The sequence below is a fragment of the Meriones unguiculatus genome, chromosome 1 (assembly GCF_030254825.1).
Source record: "Meriones unguiculatus strain TT.TT164.6M chromosome 1, Bangor_MerUng_6.1, whole genome shotgun sequence".
In the NCBI taxonomy this organism is placed as follows: domain Eukaryota; kingdom Metazoa; phylum Chordata; class Mammalia; order Rodentia; family Muridae; genus Meriones; species Meriones unguiculatus.
Genome location: NC_083349.1, coordinates 136,457,292 through 136,476,207, shown reverse-complemented (window position 1 = coordinate 136,476,207; position 18,916 = coordinate 136,457,292). Strand labels below are relative to the sequence as shown.

Sequence of the window (18,916 nt, the reverse complement as noted above, 5' to 3'; positions counted from 1 at the left end):
AGAGGAATATTGAATGGCAGAGAAACACTTAAAGAAATGCTCAACATCCTTAGTCATCTGGGAAATGCAAATCAAAATGACCCTGAGATTTCATCCTACACCCAACAGAATTGGATCAAAAACTCAAGTGAGTTCTATATGTATACTGGATATTAGTCCTCTGTCAGATATAGGGTTGGTTAAGATCCTTTCCCAATCTGTAGGCAGTCGTTTTGTTCTGACAACAGTGTCCTTTGCTCTACAGAAACTTTTCAGTTTCATGAGGTCCCATTTATTGATTATTGCTCTTAGAGCCTGTGCTGTTGGTGTTCTCAAGAAGTTAAACAGCAGCAAATCAAGTAATCCAATGAAAAAATGGGGAACAAAGCTAAACAAAGTATTCTCAAGAGAGGAATATCAAATGGCAGAGAAACACTTAAAGAAATGTTCAACGTCCTTAGTCATAAGGGAAATGCAAATCAAAACGACCCTAAGATTTCACCTTATGCCCATCAGAATGGCTAAGATCTAAAACTCAAGTGACAACACATGCTGGAGAGGTTGTGGAGAAAGGGGAACCCTCCTCCACTGCTGGTGGGAATGTAAACTTGTACAACCACTCTGGAAAGCAATCTGGCGCTTCCTCAGACAACTAGGAATAGTATTTCCTCAAGATCCAGCTATATCACTCCTAGGTATATACCCAAAAGAGGCTCAAGTACACAATAAGGACATTTGCTCAACCATGTTTGTAGCAGCCTTATTTGTAATAGCCAGAAGCTAGAAAGAGCCCATATGGCCCTCAGTGAAGAAATGGATACAGAAATTGTGGTACATCCACACAATTGAATATTACTCAGCAATAAAAAACAAGGAAATCATGAAATTTGCAGGTAAATAGTAGGATCTGGAAAAGATCATCCTGAGTGAGCTATCCCAGAAGCAGAAACATGTACATGGTATATACTCACTCATATAGACATATAATATAGGATAAACCTACTAAAATCTGTATACCTAAAGAAACTAGTCAAGAGGAAGGACTCTTGCTAAAATGTTCAATCCCTATCCAGAAAAGCAAAGAGGATGGAAATCAGAAGAAGGAGAAATGGAACAAGTCAGGAGCCTGACACAGAGGGCCTCTGAAAGGCTCTGCCCTGCAGACTATCAATGCAGATGCCAAGACTTATGGGCAACCTTTGGGCAGAGTGCAGGGAATCTTAGGAAAGAAGTGGGAAACAGTAAGGTCTGGAGAGGACAGAAACTCCAGAAGGAGAGCAACAGAACCAAAAAATCTGAGCACAGGAGTCTTTCCTGAGACTAATACTCCAACCAAGGACTATGCATGGAGATAACCTAAGACCCCTGCACAGATGTAGCCCATGGAAGTTCAGTATCCAAGTGGGTTCCATTGTAATAGGAACAGGGACTGGCCTGCTCTTTAATTACCTCCCCCCCGAGGGGAAAGCAGCCTTACCAAGCCATAGAAAAAGACAATGCAGCCACTCCTGATGAGACCTAATTGACTTGGATCAGAAGGAAGGAAAAGAAGTCCTACCCTATCAGTGGACTTGGGAAGGGGCATGCATGCAGAGGGTGGAGGAAGGGAGGGATTGGGACAGGAGGAGGGAGGGAACCACACGGGGGATACAAAGTGAATAAAGTGTAATCAATAAAGAAAAAAAAAGAACAAATAAATAAATAAAATCAAGTGAGACCTCATGCTGGAGAGGTTGTGGAGAAAAGGGAACCCTCTTCCACTGCTGGTGGGAATGTAAACTTGTCCAACCACTTAGCCTTACATTTAATTGTTTATATAACTTCACTACTTAAATATCTTAGACGAATTTCAAATGAAAGATTTTGTGGACTATTTCATAGTTCTAAATGAATCTAAAATAGCACATTATTAAGCTAGCACTCACCCTCCCTCATTTTTTATTGTTGTCCTTACATTTTTTTCTTTATCTTAACAAGTCTGTATTATTTGGCCACATATCTGTGTGTAGAAACTCACATTACATATTTAATTTCTATTTCCTCCAAGAAAACCAAAATTTTGAGCATACTCTTCCTGCAGTGTTTCTGATGTTTAGAACAAAACCTTCCAGTAAGTAGACCTTCGAAATGGGGATTGGTAGGGTGGATAACAGCACTTGTCTCTCAAACCTCATGGCTGAGTTCAGTCCCTGGACCCACTCTAAAGCTGGGAGAAGAGAACAGACCATACAAAGTGGAATTTTGAACTACACACCTTGACACAGCACCTACGTTTACAATTTACGCATGAACATATTTAAAATTTTATTTGTTAAATTAGTTTGTGGATAATTAATGACCATCACACTCATTATACTGAAGCCTTGGTCTAACAAGAAATTGTTTATCCTTGTATTTACTATTTTTCACAGCAAATTTAAGGTGTTTTCATCAAATACATCGGACTGTTTGAATAAAACAATATTAAGGTAGTGGAATCTCACTAAGGACAATAGAAAATGAAAATTTGCATAAAGAAATAAAGCTATTCCAAAATAGTAAATTAGAAAAGTTGACAATAGGTAAGTGTATTTAGAATTAGGTAATTATAAATATATTTAGGGCCAAATTAACATACAGTCAGTACATTATGTTTAACTGAAGAATGAGCAGGAGATTTGGGATGACTCCAAAGTCACTGCAACACAGTGAATGCAATTCCTAACATGTTAGTTCTCTTAATTTTATAAACTGCTGTTAAAATTCTTTTGTCACCAAACAAACCCCTTCTCTTTTTAGTGTCTTAAATCTCAAAGGATTCTTTTCCACTTCTGTGAGAATACGAACCTTGTGTATGAAATCTACAAGGATAGACCATTGTTTGGAATTCATTACAGTTTGTTCAGCCATTACAGTCAAACTATAAATGTCAACCTTTCTTATGCGCCAGTTCAAGGTAAATAAGAAATGAAAAAGTCATTGGTAGACTTAGTGTAACTTGAAGGTGAAGTGCCGATAAAAACCCGAGAACTCTAAAGAGAATGCTTGATGGTTCTTCTGGTTTCCCTTGCTTTGCATGCTTCCTCCTCATTCCTCTAAAAACTGCAGGCCCAACACTGTATGGATCTCAGGTTCAAAGTTGGCTGCATGTGGCCAGTGGTATGAACGCTTTTATTTAGACATCAGATTGGGGAGAACAAGTATGTAAGTGCCAGGCGTGGTCCTGTTTTGGTGATCTTGGAAAGATTAAGAAGATTAGATTGTTCACACCTCAGTGGGTATAACACTAATGAAGAAGAGCGCAAGAGCATTGAGACCAGACACTGCTCGTGGCCCTCGCTGTTCATACAAGGAAGCCAGGAGCTGGTCCAGGAAAGGTGTTCTCTTCCTTCACTCTGTAAACTAGTCGGAACAGAAAGGCTGGTTCAGGTTTTAGCATCGCAGGAATGAGGCCCACGGCTCAGCTTGTTTAGCATACAGTCGGGTTTACTATCAAATAACTCTTTTAGAGACTAAACACGCGGGTGAAGATTGCAAGTGAGTAGACCCTCCCTGAGGCCTTGCTTTGTTCCACACTAGGTTATTTGCTCAGTTCACCGCTGCTGACTTCCCTGACAGAGGGGGAATCCCCCAGCCATCACAGCACAGAGCACGGCAGTTGGAGTGTCTGGAAACATCTGGATGGGAGGTCCTGTCTGTGCCCTGTCATTTGGGGAACTCCGTTGCTGGAAATAAGAATATTCCTGTGTCTTATCTCTTTGTGCTTCCAGCGTGGTAGAGCTGGCTGTGTATTAACGTCCCTCCCTGGAAAGAGACAGGAGACCAAGCTCAGGGCACACACTGGTGCTCACCTTAGAAAGCTGGGGTTGGTTGCTTATCAAACACTCCCGGGATAGTCTGAGGCCAGCAATCATGTATTCATTGTGCAGGCCAAAAAAAAAAAACAAAAAAACAAATAAACAAAAAAACAATTATCACTCAGCAACTAAATAAGAGAGTAAAATTTTGCTTGTTAAAAAAAAAAGCCAAATTACTGGTATCTGAAGAACACTGGACAGAGGGAATTCTCACCAGATGAAAGTGAAATTAATCTTTAATCGAGAGCTATCAAGAAAGTCATTTAGCAAGCTTAAAATTATATATTCATCTTTGGTATGGGATAAATATCATTCTGAAATTCACTTGCCTTACTCTCTCAGTGATGCCTAAAACCAAACAAAGAGAAAGTTCATAGACACATACACAGAGACACACATACATACACACACACTCACCACACACACACACACACACACACATCAAGTTAATCATAATTTACCCAACTATAAGATCTAATGATCTAATGGAATATTTCAGTCTGGTAGTTTTTGAATTCCATATAGTTTTCATTTCCTTGGAAAACTATATTCGTTAAATATCACAGATAAAATAATGAGGGCATATGCTAGACAATGTTAAAAAAAAGACCAATTATACTTTTTTTAGGTCACACCTAACCTTATCTATATTATTTAGGTAAAACACGGAAGTTACTGAGAGGATGAGAGACAACTTCATTCTATCCCTGAAGAGGCTACAGAAAAGAAAAATGAAAAGTACACACTTTCCCAACAGTTGTCCTGAGATGAGCAAGTATGCTTGACCTTAAGGTTAGAAATAGATCACGGTTTTGCTCTCAAAATACCTTCATCAAGCAAATTTGTTTCCTTGGAAAGACAACGAAGGGAGAGAGGAAAGGAGGAAGGAGAGAGGGAGGTCTTAAGAAATCAACAACCCAAACAAGTGAACACCGGCTCCTGACAAAAGCATTACTCTGTACTAATAGGAAGAAGGTGATGTGGCCGAGGAGACACTTCCTGTTAGTAGTGGCACATCAACACTGACATGCCACACTGAGGAAGTCACATGGCACAGGCGAGACACTGCCCTCCTCTCCGCCCTCTCTGTATCTGTGACCCCCTAACCTTCTGTTTATTCCCAAGAATCCTCACCGGCTCCATGCTTGTTTTTGTCAAATCCTGTACCCAAACATTGTCCTTCCCTTCATTTCTATCCAAATTCACAATTGAGCACTAACATAAACCTTCATGCACACACACACAAAGAGGAAGAGGGGAGAGACAGAGAGAGAGAGAGAGAGAGAGAGAGAGAGAGAGAGCTAGAAAAAGCTCCTTTTGTAAAGTGCTTGCCAGACAAGCAAAAAGTCTCAAGTTTATTCACCCAGAGTTTGCAAAGGCGAGCTGGGCAAGGAAACACTTACAGCCTACAGCTCTAGCACTGAAGAGGGAACAAATGAGGTTCTCTGGGGCTCACTGACCAGACAGACTAGCGTAATTCTGAGTCTGAGGTCCCAGGGAGAGACCCTTTCAAAAAACAAGGTAGACTGCTGTCCTGCTTGACTGCTTGGGAACAGCACTCAAGTTCGACCTCTGGTCTACACACATTTATACATATGTGCATGGCACCCCTGTACATATGTATTCATACACTCACACACACATACGTCTTGTGACTACTTCTAACTTGTAGTTAAAAATGTCTAAATAAAGTTGTAATCACTTTACTTAGTCAAATTAAAAATAATCTCATTACTCCTTAGAATCAACCGGGGGAAATATGAGTGGCACACACTTTCAGACGCAGACAAAAAGTTGAAAACAGCATTGGCCCAGAGTGATGGTTATGAGACAATAATTTAATCATTGCCTGCTTTGTGCCAGGTACTTTTCTAAAATCAAAGAAGGGTGTTTTTGTTTTTTGTCTATATAGATATTGAAATTTACATTATATACATGTTTAAAAAGTGGAAGAAACAATAGTATAGTACAAGGAAAATGAAAGTGTAACCATACGCCACAGATGCTATAACCAGGCAAAAGACTCAGAAAAGGCAGAGACAGGCAGAAAGTAAGATTAAACTACAGAGAATTATAGCAATTTTCCATTTATAATAAAAGTTTGACTTAAATGTTCAAACCTTAAAAGCAAAATAAAAATAGCACAGAGAGAATGCCATTCAAACACTCTTTGTTTTAATGAAACATTAACTTCAGGTGTGGCAGTGCCTTTATCAGCTGCTGCAGGGGAAACTGGGAAAGAAAATACAGTGTGGGTGCTTAGAGGAATTATGGAGACGAGTAATCACAAATCTATTACTACATCAGATTTTATGGCTCTGTGGTTTTGAGCAGCATTAAATAACCTGAGTGAAAAGGCACAGGCAGAATGCTCAGTCGAGTAAGTTTGACCGAATATAAAATGGAAGGAAAGGAATACAGGAAGTGAAGATTTGTGCAGACAGATATTGAAGTTGTATGCTAGGTCTTGTCTGGATGGTAGGTGGAGGGAAACAAGGTACGTGGAAGCACTTTTCTCTTTCATAATTCCAAAGCTGAGTGCTCAGTAACTAATGTTTAGCACACAATAAAGAGGAATGTCAGGGCAGAGATGGCATTCTTCCAAGTAACTGGCTTCCAAAGTATCCACTTCAAAGAGAAGTGGATGAAGAACACCACCATTCAGATTTTTCAAATCAGAAAGACAAGCAAGATGGCAGTTGCAGGTGTCCAGAAGTTGGGGCTTTTAAATTCAAGGAGAAAGAAAACATAGCTCTGCTCATTTACATTTCCCAAGCCTCCTCTCCTAGTCGCAAGCTGAGGTAAACTGTTATCCCTGGGAGCTGGAGACCACCTCCTCAAACAGTGCCTTCTCAGTATGGATCACACTGTAGCTCTGATAAATAACTTCTCTAACCTTTCAAAATTATAAACCTTCTCCAGTGTATAGAAACTCTGCCAGAGTAACTAAAGTTCCACAGATTCCTTCAAATTTACATGTCTATTTAGAATGTGTCTTGGCCATGGGTTTTTATTTACAGGGGATTTTTTCCCCCTATGAAACACAAACAATAGCTGTGTGTATTAGTTTTCAAATCAATGCAATATCCCCAGATATCCATTAAATATCCTTCTCTTCTAAATTATTTCTCTCATGCTCATCTGCTCATGTATATGTACATATACTAAAAGTATTCCATTTTAGGAAGAAAAAGTTTCCTGAAAACCCACTTGTTCTCAATAAACAGTTCTCTCTTTCTTCAAACTTTCATGGGTATGCTTTGGAATGAGTCATATTGCTTCCCTCTCTTTTACTCCTCCTCAGTCAGCACATTTGGGCTTTGATTTCCACACCACAACTTTACATCTTTACCTCCCCAGGAAACTCCCCGTTTTCAAATGGCTGATAGATTTTCAGTCTTTGTCTGTTATCACCTCAGTAACACCCAACAGAGACACTCTCTTTGCTGTTATTATAGGACATCATTACCTATCCTTTAGATTCCCAGTGATTTCTGCTGTGATTCTCCTTCCCTATGACAATAAATTTTCATGCTTCACAAGCTATTCCACTTGAAGGATATTTAAATGGATAATAATTATCTAATATTATATATATTCACTCTAATATTTTCTCAAGTATTCAGATATTTGCCAAATTTTTCAGTTTCCAGCCACATAAACAAATGCATGTCTCTCTTCTTGTTTGCTGTTCTCATCTCTTTGTTCATTATAGGTCAATGTTCACTATAGAGTGTATAAAATGTGCTTGCATAAAATGACAGAAACACTGGTATTCAGAGTGAAATAAGAGAAGAAATGATCACTAGATATTCCTTTATTAAATGCTCTTATCCTTTTTTGAATGAATGCAAAATTTCTCAAGATAATTCAGACTGTAATAATCTAATCAATTTATTAGCTTTCTCTCTCCTTGACTCCTACCTTATAGGTGCCTACACAAATTACTGCACATAGCTTGATGTATTCTAATTTCTACACCTATGTTTCTCAAACTTCCACATTCCAATTTAGGAGCTCCGAGGTGTCAAGGTCAGATTATAATTATAATTTTGTTTCCAGAATCATATATTCTGATGCAGTGTAGGTACGAAAATGCTTTCAATGAATAATTGAATGCTAATAGAGCAGTAGTTCATAGCTTCCTAACTCCAATTTTCAAAGACATTTCAATAGATGTTCCCAGAATGATAGGCCCTGCAAATAATAACTCTGTGGAAGTTTGTGCTTAAACCTCTGCTTATAGACTCTAGCACACACTGTGTCTGAAGGAGTATTTCAGTGTGTTCTTGGTAATTCCAATTAAAGAAGAAATTCTGACCAACGTATTGCTGCTTATAAATGAAAATTACATCAAATATAACAGATATTTGGTTTTGTTTAACAATGTCACTAACGATAAGAATGGAAGGCCATTTCTTAGATCATAAAATTTCAAATTTAACGTCAAGTTTAAGATCTTTTCATTTTAAGTATCCTTACACTGATAAAGTCTCTATGTTTAGCATCAAGTAGGCATCCTGGTAGCTTGGAAACAACTACATCAATAGGTACAAGAAAGATTCACCACTCATGATCAAAAGCTTAGTATTTTCCTTGCAGAGAAAGTACCTATCTGTGGGGTTTGTATAGAGCACATTCCAAACCAGAGCCCTGTGTCTAGTGGTTCTCAAACTTCCTAATGCTACAACCCATTAATACAGTTCCTCATGTTGTGGTGACTCCCCAACCATAAGATTATTTTCACTGCTACTTCATAACTGCAATTTTGTTACTGCTGTGAATCATAATGTAAATTCTGACATCCAGGTGCCAACGGGACTCCTTCACCAACCCCTCCCCGTCAACAAGGTTCATGACCCACAGGTTGAGAACCACTGCTTTTAACAACTAGAACCCACTGTCTTCTGAATGTCTTTTATATTATGCCTTTGTTAAGAGGTGACAGGCAGGGACCTCTCTTTGGCAAATAGAAAGTTCTAACATATGCCGCAACAAACAACCTTATGTAACAATAGAACACCCATCCTGGTGTTCAGAACTTTTATTATGAACAACAGGATAGCGAAGTGACTCATCGGCATGTATGCTCTTTCTTGATTCTAGTAATTTGGGACAAGTGTGGGGAAGTCACAAGCAGTTAATGTGCAGCTCAAAATGACAGATGAGAGAAGTTACTAAGCAACATTAACCACTTGTATTTTTCTATTCTTTCAAAGCTGCCCAAAGCTGAATAATTCTGTAATATAAAGGGGAAAGAATAGGTAACGTGGGAGTCATGTTTTTGAGTGAATGAGAATGTTATGTTTCCTAAGTCTGAGAATGCGATTAACTGTGAATGCATCAGCTTGGGTCTAAATGATTATGTCAGGCTAGGTGGAATCCCCTGAACTCACCCCTACGGTCTTGTCTCACAGTGAGCTACACAGATTAGAGCCATGATGAAAAACAGCATAATGGAGCGGGCCCAGGAAGGTCTGAGAGGGTTACACTAATGGTTCTCACAGCCAGATGTTTTCCATGTAACTTGATTCCTGTGTTGTCATTGTCAGCTCTTGGTTCTTATCAAAGCAAGATTATAAGAGTAAATCATGTATTTGGCTCCATGTTAGATATGTTTCCTTGGAACCTGCCTAGTCACTGGAGTTATAGCAACTATTAACACTGTAGGGATTTCTTTGATTTTTCTTACTCATCTTTTGCTGACCCAGGCAGAATGTTTCACAAAGGAAATCTTTCAATGTCTGAAGAATAGAATCAGGCACAGGAGAATGGTGTAAGTGTGTATGTCTCTTAAGACAGCAATCTTAGTAACTATTTACATGGCCTTAATAATCCAAGAAATAGCTGGCTATTGGTTATAGACTTCAAAAATCCTCTTGAGGAAAGGCACAGCAAGTGAGAATTATCCAGCTCTACCTCTTTTCATTAGCCAGCAAAGGGAAGACTTGGAGAAAAGCCAAGGAAGAGAGACTTCCTTCTGTTCTCTGTGTCAGCAAAACAAGTTGCTGAATAAACCACAAACTCATCTCTCTTCAGGTTCTGTTTTCAGGTCAAGGATTCTGTAACAGATTCCCATTGCACCCTCCCTTCCTTTTAGTTCATATAACTCTAAGGCTGTATAGCGAGGCTATAACAGGTTTCCTCATACAAGAGGTACACATAGGTAAAAATGGCAGGATAAAAAAAATGGCAGGTTAATAAACATAGACCAAAACAGAATATTATCTGCTGAATTAAATGTATGTTATGACCATGTTTTCAGAATCTTAGAAAGAAAAATGAAAAGCCTCTCACTGTTTTAGAAATGGTATAAGAAATTATAATTTCGGGGACTTAACTGTGTTGTCTACCCTCTTAGAGAGTTTACAGTACATTTCTGATTTATCTATGTTAACAGTTACCTCTTTAAATAACTCAAGAAAATCTTTTTGAGTAAAATAATAATGAGGAAAATCTAGAAAGAAAGCTTAAGATAATAAATAACTTTGCAAGTTTCACTAAGTAATTCTATTAATATATAAAGTAAGGACTGTATACATTTAGAGTCCATTTAGAGCATTTTCCTTGATATACCTGAAACAGGATTCCAGGTCATCTGGGACTAAAGGTAGCTAAAGTGATTCTGTGTGTGTGTGCGTGTGTGTGAAGCATATCTGTGAAAATGTGTATAAGTAGAGTATGTGTGAGCTTGTGTGTATATCTCATGTTTGGTATAAGTGTGCGGAGCATTTGCATGTGGATACATGTGTGCACATCTGTGTGAGCATGAAGGCTAGAAGTTGACTTCCAATGTCTTCCTCTTTAGCTCTTCACCCTTTTATTTTTCATGTTTTTTTTTCTCTTCATCTAGAGCTAATTCAGCTAGAAGGGCCGACCAGTGAGCTCCTGGAATCCTTCTGTCTCTGTCGTGCAAAGCACTGGGTTTCAGAGACAAAGTGCAATGCCTCGCTTCAGCTGCACAGAGGTGCTAAATATCCAAACTAAGGACTTTGAGCTCCTGTGACAAACACTTTTCCTCCTGAGCCTTTTCCACACCTTCATATTGTTTGAGCATTTATTATACATATTCTTTTCTAAGCATGTATTTATATGAAGGGGATTTTACTTTTTCATCATGCCTAGTTTAAAAGAAATCTGAGCTACAACATTTAAACACTAGACTGACGTTTAATCAGCTATTAACAATTGAGTCCAGGCAGGCATTTTGAATGCAGTCAGTAGCTTTAAAACCTATTTCAAAACACAGAAAAAATAAATAAATGAAATGAAATCCAAATTAGAATTTTTGCATATTGAGCAGTTTTATGTGCAGTTGACTCTTTCCAAACCATTATCTATACTTCTATCTCATCATGAACAATCAAAATATGAAATTGTCTAAAAGCAAAGAAAATAAATTATGATGCAAGGTCCAGCTGCTTTGTGAGTGGAACATCATACTGTATCACTCGGTTAATAGAGCTCCAAAGGTATTTTAAATAGCTAACACATTTCTCTTCCTACCTGTCCTCCTACTGATTAAAATTCTTACATGATTACTGATTTATTGGGATTAGAGAAAAGAATAATAGAGAATGATTTGACCTCAGATTTTGCTGTTAAGTAAGTTCTATTTGAAAATCTATGTGCCACATCCAATTCACATAGTCATGGAATTTAAATATGTAAAGAAATACTTAAAAATCATCATTAAAAGTAGAATTTAAACTATCACAAAAACTGAACACACTTCTTCGGAAGACAGACTGAAGAGTGATTTTTTTCTTTTCCTTTAATAACTGCGGTTTCTTCCCTGGTGTTAATGAAGAAAGTAAAGTCATGACAGAACCATGGTGTCTAAGGTGTTTTCCTTCAATAAAATAAGAAATAAAAACAACTCAAGGCTTTGTTTCAGGCTAGGGATGTAGCTCAGGCAATAGAATGCTTGATTTCCTTGCAAGAAGCCCTGGGCTTGATTCCCAGTGCCACAAAATCCCAGATGTGGTAGCACACACACATAGTGGCAGCCTTTAGAAAACCCAGTAAGGAATATAAGATATTTAATATATTCAGCTACATCATGAGCTTGAGACCAACTTGAGCTATTTGAGAACTTTTCTCCAAATAAATGAATTGTTTTTCAACTTTATGCCACTACCAAAGAAGAGAACTCCTTTGATACTTCATTTATTATGACATTTGTTCTTATTTCTCTGTCTAATGATAAAATAATATTTCAAGCCCAGAAAATATATATCAATAAATATTTGTATTTTATGATTTGGACATACATATATTTCTCATATTAAAGTCATATCCTATATTATAAATACAAATAAGAAATCTCAAAGGACCCCAAATTAGAGCTTTCTAGGTGGAGACATGAAACATAGATAATTACATAGCTAATTTCAAATAACATGTAAAATCAGAATGTGGTCTATACAGTAAAACCCATGTGAACCTACCTTCATGCTAGTTGTACAAATTGTGCATAAAAAATAATTTTGTGCTTTGTTGTGAATCCAATCCCCCAAGATATTTTACTGATGCAAAGAAATATGAATCACACTTTAGGTCCCAAGAATTTTGCATAACAGATTCACAACCCAAAACTACAGAGGGTAGTAAACGCCTTTTGAATGATTTTATAGTATTTTTATGAGTTCTTCTCATCCCAGTATTTCTTTGGCTCAGGCTTTATAGCTTGCTATTGAAATGCAATTCTCTCTCTCTCTCTCTCTCTCTCTCCCTCTCTCTCGGAGAATGGTATTGGTGTGTCTCCCTGTTATTCAAGAGGTTGAATTCAGTTGAGTAGACCAAGTTCCTACTGAGCTTGAAAACTGTGTTCTGCAAAGCACTGAAATTTCAATAATAAAGAAGTAGGCCTTGGCTCCTGTCCTCAGCGAAGAAGCCAGATAATGTCCACCTTGGCTGGCAAGGAGAGCACAAGTTGCAGTAACCTCACAAACTGTAGGGCCAGTGGCTAGAATCCAGACAGAATACCCAGTGGATGTGATACCAAGTAGAACTTTAAAGCATAAAGATGTACCTTGAAGGGAAGCACCTCAGTGTGCCAGAAAGCCAAGAGGAACTTGGTTGTCAAGAAATAAACGGCAGGCGGGGAGCAAATGCAAGCAGAAAGAAACGAGCTGAGGAGTAGTGTGCGCTCTGCTTCCTTACAGTAAGACCACGACAGTTAACAGAGAGTTTGCAGCTTTTGTTTAAAAGCGTGCTTTCCAGAGCCAGACTTGTCTCAGTCAAGACTAAGATAGAACAGTCTGTGTCTGTGGAGAAAGTCACTTGACCCTTCTTCGTTTTGATTCTTCAATTATTCTCCAATTTGCTTCTTTGCATAATGGCAAAGAAGAATATGGGTAAGATTGTTAAGTTAAGGATATTGAAAAGATTAAATTGTGATGCTTGTAAAAGCACTGTCATGTAGAAAGCACGCTATAAAAGCTTGCTGGCATTCCTTTAAGTCATAAGATGTTGACATCCAGTGGGCAAGGGAGCCCATTATTAATAATTATGTGAAAGCCAACTCTCAACACGCTGCTTCTACCCCCAACAAGAAATGTTACAAATGACAAGAGAAAGAATAAGGACCAATGATGTGAGTGTTTACAAACTTCCTTCATCACACACATGTGTGAGAAAAGTTCAGGACCATGGGCCCTGTGTACAGAGCACATTTCTCTATGTTCTGATTTTGAGTTAATAGCTTTTTGCCCTTTGCTTTCATTTTAGTGTGATTGGCAGCTGACAGAAAATAACCAAGTCAAAGACACAGTATTTTAAAATTACAATGTAATGCAAACTTCCTGTTTAAAAGCAAATCCTTCATTTCAAATTGTTGGCTCAGATAATCCTTAAAGAAAAATAAAATTCTGTGGCTTAATTAAAGCATAACAAGAAAGACCAACCCTAAAATAATGTTTGGCTCTAAGCCTATGTTTTCACTGTATTCTTGATAATGTTTGCCTTTTGTGATAAATCTATAAGTTACAGTAGGCAAGTTGCACTCCTTCACACTTGACACTTTACCTAAATGAACCATTTTTGTTTTATCCTTACTAGTTAAGGATGATCTTTAGCTCTTCCAGGCAAAGTTTTAGGAAATAATTATGCAAGAACCAGTGATATTTCCATGCACTGCACAGTTTTTTTCTCATCATCTGACCTTCCCCCATAATATTTCTATATGTTTTTAAATCTTTTAAAATATATAAGGACCGACCAATGGTAAACCTAATCTAATTTGTATAATCAAATTTTTATAGGATATGTTTGAGTCTCTGTTTTATCCTTGACTTTAAGGTCTTTTAACCCCATGTTAAGCTTTTTTAACCCCACGCCTTACAGGACGAAACAGGTACACATATTTTTACAGCAGCCTCCAGTGCAAGAGTTCCCTCTTGGATCGCTCAGATTATTTTCTCCTATATTGGCCCCATCATCTTTTTTTTCTGGCACCCATCCACCTACATTTCTACAGTTTGTAAAGCCAGAAATTGGAGCAGTGACTATGCTGAGTTTAGACTTGGGGATAATTTAGATTCCGTTTGTGTGTGTGTGTGTGTGTGTGTGTGTGTGTGTGTGTGGTTTCCATCTTGAGTATAAAGAGAGCAAGGCAATCTCTTTTACTTAGCATGATTTCTCAAGTACTTCCATATAACAGCATCTACAAAAAAATGACACACTATAAAGCCACCTTATTCACAGCAGAGTTCTTTCTTAATAGAACAGGTAGCAAAGTGGCTAGGAATGGGAGTCACACGGAAGGAGGGGAGCGGTGCCACCCCTGCACACCATTTGTCAACTATATTGGCTTTAACATAGTCTCTTCTAAAATTCAGACTTGGGTTGAAATTCTTTTAAATGGTAGAAAACATCTTCCTTTTCTAGCTTTTGTACCATAAATAAGACAACACACTCAAAACACATTCAAAGTGTTTTACCGAGTTACTACACTTGCAGTAATTGACAATTGCTCATTCATTATGTAGTTAGCAATCATACATGGTAATAATCCTGGAAGCTCTCAAGTATTTGGATCTTCCTTCCAACACCTAATGATGTTCAAGTATGTAGAACTTTTACTTGAGTTTAAGCTTCATGTCAGTGTATCATGAAAAAGAAAATTTTATAGAAATGAGGGGAAGAATCTCATTCACAACTTTGCCTGAAGCTTCCTCTAGGCAGGTGCTCTTGGCTAAAGCTATTACTCCTAAGGGAATCCTGTGGCTGTCATGCATATACAAACACAGATCTGATCCTGAAGTCAGCCAGGACAGGATAATATTAGAATGGTTTCTCTAGCCTGTGTAAAACCTCAGTCATTATCAGTAGGGAGACTTAGATTCAGGGACTAGCTACTAACTTTGAGATTTCTGGCTCCATCTATTTCTTTCTTTCAATAGCATGCAAAACAAAGCATGAGTCACAAGCTTCTTGCCCAGTTCAGACCCTGTCCCAACAAATTTTGCTAATGGTTTAAGCACTAAAATACATTTTCTACAAAGTAATTTTAACAACCTTCTTTTCAGATACAATACCTACTCTTGCAGTGTGACAAAACTCTGAGGCATGAAGTAAATACTGCTGTGACTCAGTGCTAATAACCTTCTCTTTGGAGAACTCTTGATAGATGACTATAAGGTTCTTCTTAGCCAAGTTTTCTTTCAATTAACTGTATATCTGATTTCAAGCTCTCTCCGTGTCTGCAGAGTATTACAGAACTGCTTGGAAACTCACCCTAGCATTGTCTTATAATTTGTGTATCGATGTTTGCCTCCTCTCTCTCTCTGTCTCTCTCTCCATCGCTGTATAAAATATTTACCCACCCTTACATATGTAGAACCATGACAAACACATTGCCTGGATCCCATGTTACTCACTGATTCAGAGTTACATTTAGGAATTATTCATGAAAAATTTTCATATGCAGATTTGTTCCCTAAATAACTGGGTATTCCAACAACAAAAATACCCCAAACACTGAGCTTTTTCTATCTAGAGATTTCTGAGCTGAGTAGCTGATTAGACAAAACAATTCTGTTTTCTCCTTGACTTGCATTATTTGGAGTAAAGTAATAGATTGGATGATTTAGAGGAACAGTCAGACAATTTTAAACTAATCTGTCAGGATAAATGCAGCCCTGAATTTCCTCTTTGTATGTAATAAAGGATTTCAGAATTACACTGCTCTTCACAACAATTGCTAATTTTAATATCTTCTGTTTTTCTAATTTTTAGACTGTGTCTCACTCTGTAATCTGGAACTCTCTATGTAAGTTGGTCTAGCCTTAATTTCATGGCAATATTTCTGTTTCTGGGCTAGGTAGGATAACAGGTGTAGGGCATATCTGGCCCCAGAATTCACCTCAAAAGTTTGAAAGCACTTTGACCTATAAAACCTACCATAGTTATCATATATGTGAGTGTCTATTTCAGGATTCCGGAATCCTGCAGTCTTTTTTTAGGTAACTTTTGCCATAATCTTTCTTGGAGTAAAATATAGTGAAACTGTAAATTCTCCTGCAATCCTTCATCTAAGTGTAGCATAGCAATCCTTTCTAATTCAGAGCTATTTCTCTTTCCTTTTTTTTTCTGCCATTAAAAAAAAAATGGAGGGGGTGGTCCAAGAGAGAGAAACTGCTCAGATAACCCCACCTGTTTTAAGTTAATTATTTCTAGTTTCTCTTTTAGAAAAGACCTTTAGTATTCTGCCAACATCCTTGTTTATTAGGTAATTTGCTTTACAATGGGCTGGCCCATGCTGACCTATTTTTAAGAGTTGGTTATCTGCAGTTTGAACAAACTGGCTGGAGTTGTTTTGGAAAGTTCTTAAGCCTTTATTTTCTTCTGCCAGTGAACACACACACTCCTGCTAAGCAGCTAAGTACAATGGTGGCATCTACGTGAAAATCATGAGGACTTCAGATCTTACTGGTTAGGCGGTGGAGATGATTGTAGCGGTAAGAACCTGAGATCCTCTCCACCTCACCCACTGAGAAGAATGTGAAGGTTTAGTTAGTCATCAGTGTTGCCAGGCTGTCACCAAGCAGCTAGCTGTAGATCAAGTTCATCTTTAATTTTAATATTATAAAAGTAAACAAAATGTGTGCTCGTTTTGTTTGCTTCTCTCTTTACAAATTAGAAAATGAATCTGGAATGAAATTTAGGACAAGTGGGGCATTTAAAAATCGAAGCCGGGCTTCTCTGGTTCCTCTCCATCCACCCCCACAGGCAACCTGCCATCTCATCAGTAACTTTCAGGAGGTCACACTCAGTCTTCAGTCTCATTGCCTGTAACCACAATGAACTGACCGTCTTCCCCAGACTTAGCTTACATTCAGTTCCCTGCTGCAGATAAACAGTAAGGCGACCAGTAACTAGCACAGAAGTGAGGGACACAAAAACGAACGCTCTCGCATTTGCATGGGAAAGCTCTGCTTTCCTAACTTTCCTCGCCATTTCTTCTCAGCTTCCCTTCCCCCGCACCACATACCCAGAGGCCACTCAAACTGCCAACCGTGCTGAGTTGAACTTACTGCAGCGTGATGCAGGCGAAGGCTAGGCGCATCTCTGAAGCGAGAGCGACAGCTTTTCCGGAGAGGAACTGGGACCAGGCAGCTCTCAGGATCCTTTCCAATTCACACGCTCCCGGCTCAGTCGGAAGGCTCCCCCCACACAGCCCGGCTTCCCCCAAGAGCGGAGCGTCAAGAACTCTGCTCAGAGCATCCTCCTCCCTGCTGCCACCCGCTTCCAGAACACACTGCCCGTTGGAACTAATGACTGAAAGATGGAAGTCTTCTTCCAGGCAATGGCACGGGCTGCCTGCAACCCACCACTGCCAGATCATTTGCAACTCAAAAACAGCGGAGGCTGAGAGCTGTAGGCTTCCGGAGCCTGAAAGTCAATTTTGGCATCTCCTCTTCCCCACATCTCACTCCTCCCACTTCACCCTCCTCTGCCGAGGCCACCTCCAGTCCTACAGTCTTCTGCACAAGCTAGGTATCGCAAAGGCTTGTTTCCTTATGCAAAAACCGAAAAGCATCAAGGAAGGAAACTGAATTTGTCAGAGAGGAAATACCTGTTGTCAACGTGTGCTGTCGCTCTTCTCTCGATGTCGTGGTCCAGGATTTGTGTGAGGACGCGTTGATTCGGGGAGCGTGTGTGCAATGTGTGTGTGGTCGTGAGGCAGCGGTCTGCTGTAGCTAGAAGCTCCAGCCCTGCCTGGCTGCTATAGCTGCCCTTGGAGCACAGGACGGGAGAAGACAGGGAGACAGGGCTCCCCAGCTGTCGAACTGCTGGCTGAGTTACGATCAGATGGTGGTGGGAGACAGTGGCCGTTATGGAGACTTTTAGCTGGACTGTCTGCAATTGTTATCCTTTACTGCACATTTTCCCCCTCACCAGAAATCTGATGCCTGTCTCCCCTCTCTTTATCACTAAATTGTACTCTGACTATCTGCTCCCCTCTCCATTTCATGCTCTCTATTGCTTCATCCCTGTTTGGTGACTGAGAGCAGGTGAATGGAATAAATCAGGTGGATGAGGATAAACCACAAAGGCAATTGATGAAGCAGAAAAAAAAAAAAAAAAAAAAAAAAACAGCATGTAGTTTAACGAATCAGTACACAGATAATGATATATGAACCATGTTTTTAAATAAATGTATTGGATAATAATAATAATAATAATTAATAATAATATATGTAACATCAAGTTACTTGATCCAATGTGTGCAAACCTGCTGACAGTTAAGGTGCAGGCTCACTTTCCTTCAATGAGGGTTACACTGGTATATGTGTTTTAATGGGTCTCAGCCTCCTTACGAGACATCCACTGTGATTTCAATACATCAGCGCCACGCTGTCAGATGCAGACCAGCATCCGAAGCCTACCTGTTAATTCTAGGGATACCCACACTCTCTCATTGGTTGTTCACTCTTTGGACCAACGTATAGTGATACAAACTCTGTTAACCAGTAAACGTTAGACATCCACACCCTTCCCGAGGGCCGGCAACAACTTAATGTCCAGCATCATCTGATCTCGTAATAGTTTGTGTTTGTGTTACTGTTCAATACCATCAATAATGAATCACACAC

At 38.9% G+C, this 18,916-nt stretch overlaps 1 protein-coding gene across 11 annotated transcripts in view; it reads right to left on the bottom strand.

The window, feature by feature from the left end:
* The window catches only part of Dgkb (diacylglycerol kinase beta), a 696,100-nt gene extending 677,852 nt beyond the window's left edge, over nt 1–18,248 (bottom strand). For 2 of the 11 annotated variants that reach the window (XM_060367280.1, XM_060367318.1), the window contains exon 1: nt 17,354–17,803. The gene's annotated coding sequence lies outside the window, so the exon portion shown is untranslated. Of the gene's footprint in view, nt 1–17,353; nt 17,805–17,895 lie in introns of those variants that run through there. The other 9 variants (XM_060367273.1, XM_060367303.1, XM_060367289.1 and 6 more) reach the window with 7 other exon arrangements.
* Nucleotides 18,249–18,916: the final 668 nt, after the last annotated feature.